Source organism: Eubalaena glacialis, chromosome 12 (genome assembly GCF_028564815.1).
Source record: "Eubalaena glacialis isolate mEubGla1 chromosome 12, mEubGla1.1.hap2.+ XY, whole genome shotgun sequence".
In the NCBI taxonomy this organism is placed as follows: domain Eukaryota; kingdom Metazoa; phylum Chordata; class Mammalia; order Artiodactyla; family Balaenidae; genus Eubalaena; species Eubalaena glacialis.
In genome coordinates, this window is record NC_083727.1 from 12,415,087 (window position 1) to 12,425,614 (window position 10,528).

Below are 10,528 nucleotides of genomic sequence, written 5' to 3' on the forward strand. Positions count from 1 at the left end.
GAGACAATTTTGCACAGATGGAGCGGCGGTGGGGGGGGGACGGGGTGCAGGGCTGGTTCAGGCAGTGATTCGAGTGATGGGGAGAGGCAGATGAAGCTTCGCTAACTTGCGCACCGCTGCTCCCCTCCTGCTGTGCGACCGGGTCCCTAACAGCCCTCGGACAGCTACTGGTCCGTGGCCCCGGGGTTAGGGACCCCTGCCCTAGACAGCTAGGAGAAGGAAATACACGTCCTCTCTGAAAGATTGGTCTTTCCTTTAAGGCCTTAAGGAAATCCTGCAAATGAATTCTTAAGGAAAACGAGTGTATTTGTTTCCCATTGCTGCTGTGACAAGTTACCACAAACTTGGCGGCTTAAAACCACACAGAGGGCTTCCCTGGTGGCGCAGTGGTTGAGAATCTGCCTGCCAATGCAGGGGACACGGGTTCGAGCACTGGTCTGGGAAGATCCCACATGCCATGGAGCAACTGGGCCCGTGAGCCACAACTACTGAGCCTGCGCGTCTGGAGCCTGTGCTCCGCAAAAAGAGAGGCCGAGATAGTGAGAGGCCTGCGCACCGCGATGAAGAGTGGCCCCCGCTTGCCACAACTAGAGAAAGCCCTCGCACAGAAACGAAGACCCAACACAGCCATAAATAAATTAAAAAAACAAAAAACAAAAAACAAAGAAACAAGTCACTTGAGGATTTGCCTTTAAAAAAAAAAACAAACACAGATTTATTGTCTTACAGTTCTGGAGGTTAGGAGTTCACAGTGGGTCTCACAGTGCTAAAATCAAGGTGTCAGCAGGGCTGCATTTCTTCTAGCTGGAGGCTCTAGAGGCAACATTTGAAGATTATATACCATAAATGAGAATCAGCAGAGAAGACAGATGAAACATACATTCATACACACATACATCATAAACCAGTTAGGTTTATCACAGGAATATAGGGTTGGTTTAACATTAGAAAAATTCATTAATGTAATTCACATTTTATGAGATTAAAAGAGGGACTTCCCTGGCGGTGCAGTGGTTAAGAATCCGCCTGCCAATGCAGGGGACACGGGTTCCATCCCTGGTACAGGAAGATCCCACATGCCACAAAGCAACTAAGCCCATGTGCCACAACTACTGAGCCCACACGCTGCAACTACTGAAGCCCGCGCTCCTAGGGCCTGTGCTCCGCAACAAGAGAAGCCACCACAATGAGAAGCCCGTGCACTGCAACGAAGAGTTAAAAAAAAAAAAAAGAGATTAAAAGAGAAAAACTATATGACTGTTTCAGTGGATGCAAAAAAAATGCATTTGATGTGATTCAATATCACAACTAAATAAAAACAATATTAGATTCCAATGGCTGCCATAACAAATTACCATGAATTTGGTGGCTGAAAGCAATAATTCTCTCATGGTTCTGAAGGCTAGAAATAAAAAATCTAAATGTGAGTAGGGTCAGGCTCCCCTCAGAGGCTCTAGGGGAGAGTCAGTTCTTGCCTCTCACAGCTTCTCCTAATTTTTTTTTTTTTTAACATCTTTATTGGAGTATAATTGCTTTACAATGGTGTGTTAGTTTCTGCTTTATAACAAAGTGAATCAGCTATACATATACATATCCCCATATCTCCTCCCTCTTGTGTCTTCCTCCCTCCCACCCTCCCTATCCCACCCCTCTAGGTGGTCACAAAGCACCAAGCTGATCTCCCTGTGCTATGCGGCTGCTTCCCACTACCTATCAGTTTTACATTTGGTAGTGTATATATGTCCATGCCATTCTCTCACCTTGTCCCAGCTTACCCTTCCCCCTCCCCATGTCCTCAAGTCCATTCTCTAGTAGGTCTACGTCTTTATTCCCATCCTGCCCCTAAATACTTCATGACCTTTTTTTTCTTTTTCTTTTTTTTAGACTCCATATATATGTGTTAGCATACAGTATTTGTTTTTCTCTTTCTGACTTACTTCACTCTGCATGACAGACCTCCTGATGTTTTTTGACTGATGGTGACATCACTCTGATCTCTGCCTCTATCCACACCTGGACCTCTCCTCTGTGTCTGTCTGTATAAAATCTCTCTCTGCCTCTCTCTTCTAAGGGTACATATGATTTCATTTAGGGCCAACCCTGATAATTCAAGATAAATTCCTCTCAAGATCCTTAACTTAATCACATCATTTGCCATATAAATTAATTTTCACTCTTGCTGTATAATGTGATATTCACAGGGTCCAGAGATTAGGAAGTAAATATAACTTGGGGGGAGGGGACATTCTTCCAGCATACTGCAAAACAAATCACAAAGGAATTGTAAAAGACAGATTCCTTAACTTGTATTTTAATCAGGATCTTAAAAATATAGCTACAGCTAATATCAAACATTCCTTTTAAAACCAGGAATAAGAATGGATGTCCATTATTACCAGTTCTATTCTACATTATCCCAGAAACCCAAACAAATGCAGCAAGACAAAGAAATAAAAATTCTAAGAACTGAAAAGAAAAACACACAAAATATTATTTTAACACAACTATCTGAATATAAAACTTTAAAAACATCTACAGATAAGTTATAGAATTATTAATAATTTACGAAAATTGCATTTCTTTTTTTTTTTTTTTTGGCCTCCCCGCACAGCTGGTGGGATTTTTGTTCCCCGACCAGGGATTGAACCCAGGCCTTCAGCAGTGAGAGTGCAGAGCCCTAACCACTGGACCGCCAGGGAATTCCTGACAATTGTATTTCTATATGTCCATACATGGAAATTATATTAGTAACTGTAATCAATTACAGAAGTATTTACCAAGTAAAATAGCAACCAAAATATTGGGCTGGCCAAAAATTTCATTTGGGTTTTCTGTACGATCTTATGGACAAACCTGAGCGAACTTTTTGGCCAACCCTAGTAGAGGGTGTTGTGCTTCCCCCTATGATGGAATACTGGTACTGCACTTGGCCTTTTATAGTAACAACTAGAGAAGGTACAAAATACAAGCAACAATTGTTTTCAGACATTGGGCACTAGACAGAGAAGGATAATAAAAACGGTATCCCAGCAATACCTCTACTTTCTTCCTGGTGGCTCTTTCTGGACCACAGGTGGGGAGGAGGAACCCAAACAGAGCATGAGAGTCTTACTGAGTTGAGGAGACAGAGATCAGATTTTGGAAAGGTGGTTGGGATTTGGAGGACAGGATGCTAGAGCAGAGAGAGGTATGTGGAGAAAGGGCTCCAGGGACTTCCCTGGTGGTCCAGTGACTAAGACCCCAAGCTCCCAGTGCAGGGGGTATGGGTTCGATCCCTGGTCAGGTAACTAGATCCTGCATGCTGCAATGAAGATCCTGCACATGGCAACTAAGACCCGGCGCAGCTAAATAAATAAATAAATATTTTTTAAAAATGTCTATCCTAAAGAAAGGGCTCCAGAAATCGTCATAGAGGTCACCTTGAGTTTTGGTTGACTACAAAGCAGCACATGCCTAGAGAAAATTCTACAAGGTCAGGCAAAGAAAAGCACTTGGGAGCCCAAAGCTGAACAATTCCCAGAACTAGGAGATATTGAGTTCTCATCAGCCAGAGTGGAGAAATCCTCACTGAACACCTGGGAAGAACTATAGGCACACACACACACACACACACACACACACAATGATGGTGTGTATCAAAGCAACACAGGAACCAACTGAAAGAACTCCCAGTGCCAAAGCAGAAACAATTTGAACAAAATAAAATATTACTGAATTATAATCCAAGCAAGAATGATAACCTCATTCATGGAGTGAAGGCAATATTGTTAAGATGTCAGTTTTTCTCAAAATGTTTTAAATGTTCAGTGCAATTTTTTAAAAAGCAGGGGTTTTCCCCCCCTTAGAAATAGACAAGCTGATTCCAAATATATGAGGATGAAAAGGATTTAGAATACCTAAGACAATTTTAAGGAAAATTGGAAGGACTTCTACTATGTGATCTAAAATACTATTATAAAGCTACAGCTTCAAGACAATGTGGTGTGGTAGTGGAGTATGAATAAACCTATGTATCAATAGAGAAGACTAGAAAATCCAGAAATATACACATATATGTATATATTCCCACACATATATAGTTTATTCATTTTCAAAAAGGTACCAAAGTAATTCATAGTCTTTCTAATAAATGGCAATGGAAAAAAGGGGATCCATATGGGAAAAAAGGTGTCTCAACATTTGCATCACAACATAGATGAAAATTAGGAGGCGAAGGAGCAGTACCTGGAGGGAAGATGGGGTCGGGGGGAACTGGGAAGACTTTTTCATGGAGGTCACAACCACGGCTACTTCTGATTACTTCTCCAGTTTTACCATTTCCTCTGATTCCTCTGTTCATAATTTCAGTTCCTTGAATGAGATATCCTGCGGTTCGATTCTAGACATTGCCATGTTATTTCATTTTACTGGAAAGCTTTCTACACAATTACATCTCATCTTTATTTGGGCAACTCCTATTCATTTCCCCTTTTATTTTCCTTTTGATTAATTGGTAAATACATGCAATATTTATAATATATGAAAGATATAAAAATTTTTGAAAGAACACCTGTATAGCCCTCACTGAAAGGGATTTCTAAAACCTACACTAGCTTTGATATTAGCTAGGAGGACTCATAGTCTCAGAATATGGTCATATTCACAGTATGATTTATTACAGTGAATGGATACAAAACAAAATCAGCATAGGGAAAAGGCACAAGGAAATCAGGTGCAAGGTTCTAAGAGTCCTCTCCCAGGGGAGTCAAGTAGGATGTTTAACTCTTCCAGCAATGAGTCGTGACAACATGTGTGAAGTGTTGCCTATCAGAGAAGCTCATTAGGGACTCAGTGCCAAGGGTTTTCGCTGGAAACTGGACATGCAGCTCCCTCTGCCTGGCATGTACCGAAATTCAAGACTTCTGGATGGAAAGCAGGTGTTTGGCATAAACCATATTGTTTAGGCACTGTGAGCCACTCTTATCAGGCAATGGTGGGAACCCTCCCAAGATGAAATCTAAGCTCCCAGACACTAGCCAAGGTCTAAACTTACAAGCAGGTCTTTCTAAGGATAGCATCTCAGGCCTGCTATGTATTCTGGTACCCACTTCCTGTTTATGCCCATCCCAAATCCCAAACACTTCCCTTCCACCCATCAAGTAACCACCATATTAATGAATATTTACTGTGACCTTGCTTTTTTTCCTACAGATTTATTTTATATGTATGTATGCCTATATAATTTATTTTTGGTTTTGCAATGTTTTGGACTTCATCTAAGTAGAATAATGTACCTTTCAATTTTTCATTTATATAATGCTTGTGATGTTCATCCATGTTAATATCTGCATTTCCTAGTGTGTGTGTATGTATATGTATACACACATACTTTATTGTTTAAACTTAATTATATGTATGTATGTGTTGTGTGTGTACATATACATATACACATTTGTTGGAGATAAAATAAAATCTTCAACTCAATAAAGCATTATCTTTAAATTTACTCATTGATACATTATTTATTTTAATAACTTTACTGATTTCTTTTTTTTTAATTTTAATTAATTAATTTATTTATTTTTGGCTGCATTGGGTCTTTGTTGCTGCACGCGGCCTTTCTCTGGTTGTGGCGAGCGGGGCTACTCTTCGATGCAGTGTGTGGGCTTCTCATTGCAGTGGCTCATCTTTGTTTTGGAGCATGGGCTCTAGCACGTGGGCTTCAGTAGTTGTGGCTCGCAGGCTCTAGAGGGCAGGCTCAGTAGTTGCGGCGCACGGGCTTAGTTGCTCCATGGCATGTGGGATCTTCCCGGACCAGGACTCGAATCTGTGTCCCCTGCATTGGCAGGCGGATTCTTAACCACTGCGCCACCAGGGAAGTCCTGACACATTATTTATATTAGTGAAAACAACTCAAATTTCAATAGAATAATGAATAATTAAGTTATATGGCAGGAGATAATTTAAAGATAATACCGTACTGAATTGAGGATTATAGTCTATCTTCAACAAACTTGTATGGAGAATCCATTATGTTCTAGGAAGGCATGAGCACGGATGTAGATGTATATGTCTGTTCATGTGTCAAGTCCATAGTTTTTTATTACCATAGGTTTATATTGTTTTAATATCTGATAACATCAGTTTTCTTAATTGTCTTATTTTTCCAAATTTCTTGACAATTCCAATTCATCTAATGTCTTATTTGGAATTTAGAAGCATAGTACATAGTACAAAAACCAACAAAATTATCTTCTGGGATTCTCATTAAATTTACATTTTGCTCTGGATTTGACTCTTATTTTTTCCCAAATGGTTACTGAATTTTTTCCAACTCGTTTATTGAAAAGTTTATATTTTTATCAAAGGTTTGCAATACAACCTTTCTTGTATGTTAAATTCCCACATGTTGTTCTACTCTATCGGTTTGTCTATTAATATTTCTCTATAACACTATTCTAATATTTTAGGCTTTTATGGTATATTTTATTATATGGTATGGTTGGTTCCATCTTATTGCTCTTCTGTTTAAAAGATTTCCTATCTTATTTCTTGCTTCTTTTTCTATATGAAACTAAAATCCATTCGCCTATTCTCATACATAGCCTTAGATATTTTTTACTGGAATCCTACTAAATTTACGAATAAGTTAGAAAGAACTGACATCTTTTTGAAACTGAGTCTTCTGTGGAGAGATAGACAATAATCAAAATAAGCAAGCTAAATATATGATATATTTTTTGATGATAAGTGCTAAATAAAGCAGGGAAGGAGACTGGAAGGTGGGGCTGGAAGTTGCTATTTTAAATAGGAGAGACTCACCAATATTTTAGTATAGACTCTAATGAAGTGAGGGAGGCAGTTCATGTCCTAGACCTAGGGAATGGCAAGTTCAAAGGCCCTCAAGAATTGGCTTTGGCTAAGAGCACAAATAGCTCACTCATAGTAACGGGAGACCAGGCAGAGTGTCCCACCTAGATGCAGTTCAATGGGTAGATGTGGTGGTAGGCTGGGGTAGACAGTCTCCTGTTTTCTTAGTGAAATAGGAAGTTGCACAGAGTGAGGATCTGGAAGGCAGTGTTAAGAGGAGAAGGGGACCCTGGTGTTAATAGCAGGCAGCACTAAGGGCCTATTCAAGAATGGTGACTGTGAATTCACAGTGAGGACTGTCAACGTGGCTGTGCACGGTTCTCTAGCCACAGTCAGCCACGTGGGTAAAGGCTCGGAGGAGGCAAGAGCTGGACTTACTCAGGGATGTGATTTAACCAAGCAGGAATCACAAGGCAAGAGAAGGGCAAGGAAACTGAGGATGAAGTGTCTGAGGTTAATAACAGTGACTGTGGAATTTCCGCTGGATAAGGGGAGAAGTGAGGACAGGAGGGGACAAGGGACTCTGACCTTTCTTGGGTCTTTTAAACTAGCACATCAAAATTACTTTGTAAAATTTATTGTAAAACTAGCTTTTTAGAGATTATTCTTCAAACTGTAAATCTGTGAAGAGATCACCTCATTATTTTAATTAATTAAAGAACGTAATTATTAGTATCTTACGAACCTGAACATTTTTCTATCCCCAGAAGTTATCATATAACCAAGAACGTAACAATGGTTAAAGACTCTGTTATTAAACTTCAACATCAATCATAAAAGAAATTTCACCCTTGTAACATTCAAATAATTATCCATAATCTACGGTATTAAATACAGGCATGGAATGAATAATTAAAATTCACAGAAAATTGGAAAGTTTTGGATAACAGTTAAGTGTTCCATTGGATGCTTAAGCCTTTTCAATTTTTGATACACCAGAATAGCAAATCTGATTAATCACCATTTTATATTTTCTTTCTTCCCTTGCAAGGGATCTGAGAAGTAAAATGGTAGGCTATAGGACAAATCCTAGGCCTTGCTGAAAACAAGGCCATGGTTTGTAAAGTACTAATTAACTGTCCAGAAATAGCTAAGTTGACTTTTTTCATTTCTAACTCAATAAAGCATCAAACCTATATTTCCTTCCCCTTCACTCATTTATCATAAAATCTCAGAGTTGGAAAGAATGCAAGCATACACCAGTGCTTAGCTCCTATGTGGATTTTTGACAAGGGGTCATACAGTTTCTGCTTTTGTGGTGCCAGTGATGGGGAAGTCCAATTTATTATCCAATTGACTTCAGCTCTGTTCGCTATAAAATTCTATCTCAAACTGAGCCTAAATATGTTGCCATAGTACTTTCACCCACTTGTCTCGGGCCTGTACCCAAAGTCACACTATGTAGATTTGATTCCTCTCCCATAATATAATCTTTCAAAGAACATTTTAAAAAACTGTCATGTTTTTTACTTGACATAAACAGCTATACTTTTTTCCCACTTCTTTTAGTCATTCTTCATATGATCCTCTACCAGCCAAACCCTTGTCTTCAGATCAGCTCCAGAGTATTGTTTTACAATTCAAATACTACAAATAAGGACAGCCCAACTCAGAGAGGATCTGACCTATGAAGGCCTCTATTATACTTCTATTTGGATAACTTAAAATTCCATTTGCTATTTTTAGTATCTATATCACATCGCATTTATTGCCCTTAAGCTGTACTCCTGTGTGGTTGGTTTCCTGGGCCAAGTTCCAGAAATTACATTTGTCTATATTAAACTTTATTCTCCTAGATTAAGTCCATCATTTCAACCTACTACCTTTTTTTTAAAATGTATTTATTTATTTATTTATTTATTTTTGGCTGTGTTGGGTCTTCGTTGCTGTGCACAAGCTTTCTTTAGTTGTGGTGAGTGGGGGCTACTCTTCGTTGCGGTGCACGGGCTTCTCATTGTCGTGGCTTCTCATTGTGGAGCACAGGCTCTAGGTGCACAGGCTTCAGTAGTTGTGGCACGTGGGCTCAGTAGTTGCGGCTTGAGGGCTCTAGAGCTCAGGCTCAGTAGTTGTAGCGCATGGGCTTAGTTGCTCCGCGGCATGTGGGATCTTCCCAGGCCAGGGCTTGAACCCATGTCCCTTGCATTGGCAGGCAGATTCTTAACCACTGCGCCACCAGGGAAACCCCCTGCTACCTTTTTGATTGTGATTCTGTCAAATCTAGTAGCCTTCTAGTTTTACCTCATCTAAAGATTTAAGCAGTATACTCTCAATGTCATTATATCTATAGCTATTAAAAAAAGTCTGATTACTAAGGAGTCTGTTCTTCAGTTTTAAAGCACTTTCCCAGCTTGACATCAAACAGCATTGTTTCAGTCTTTTCTGATTACTTCATTGAGTACAAATCCACCCACGTTACGTCATCTTGTCTACAAAAGCATCGTGCAATGCTTGACATTCCCTCTAAATGCTGTAGTATTCGTTTCATAAATCATCTTTAAGTACAACTCCATAGTGGGTATCATAGCTTTAAGCCTACAGTTAAAGACCACACTTTTATGATTTAAATACAGCATCACAAAAATGTTTTAGAGGTCTCTGGCTCAAGATAATGGACTGAACACAAATATTTGTCTCGTGTTCCTTCTGAAACTCCACTAATATTATGCTCTGGAATTAGAGAAACTTATGTAAACACTGGAAGAGGGAAGATAATGAGGGGATTTATCCGCAGATAAGAAATTTCAAACAAATCTGGAAGACAAAGTGGGACAGAAGTGTGTTAATGGGTAAGATGGAAACTCACTGCAAACTGCAGTTCAGTGAGATAGCAGCGTAGTTAGGAGACCAGCCAGAATCTGGAGATCAGAGAGTAGGAATGCAGAGTCGGGCTGAATATATGGAAGAGCTGTGCTAATCTAATCCCAACTTTCCTGTCTCACCCACCAGAGGCTGCATCACAGAAGAGAAAAAGTTCTGATTTCTAAGGAAATTAAACAGTTTGAAGGCCTATGTTTTCCAAGGCGAGCACTGGGTTTGACTCCCTAATGATGAAATACTGCATCTGCACTAAATGTCCCTCCAACATATAAAAACTTCCCATCTAGGGAAAGAGGCTTATCAGGAGGCAGTAAAAGGAGAAACCCACACCAACTGCATGAAATAATCTATCACATCTTTTATTCTTAAGTATAAAGGAACTAACAAGTTTCAACAGATGTATCAGGGAAAAAAACAATGTGAAAGAGCTAGACCAAGATACACAAGAAAAAATTAATCCCAGAAGAAACAGATAATTCAAGAAACAGAAGAGGGCTTGAAATAAAATAATTAGCCTCAAGAAAATATTTTATACATAAAATAAAATAAAATCCTTTGAAAAAGTAACAGTATAAAAAAGGGCTACAATAATAATACAAATGTGACAATAAAAATATTTCAATAGAACTAGAAGATAAAGTTGAAAAATATCCCATGTTACCTTTCAAGGTTTAATGTGCATAAGAATCACCTGGGGATCTTATTAGTGAAGAGTCTAGTTCAGTAGTTTTGAGGTGAGGCCTGAAGTTCTATATTTCTAACAAGCTCCCAGGTGAGGCCAGCGCTGCTGGGCCGTGTACACACTATGAGTAGAAAGCCCATAGTTATAGAAGTTAAAAACAAGAGAGTTCAAAATTATAAA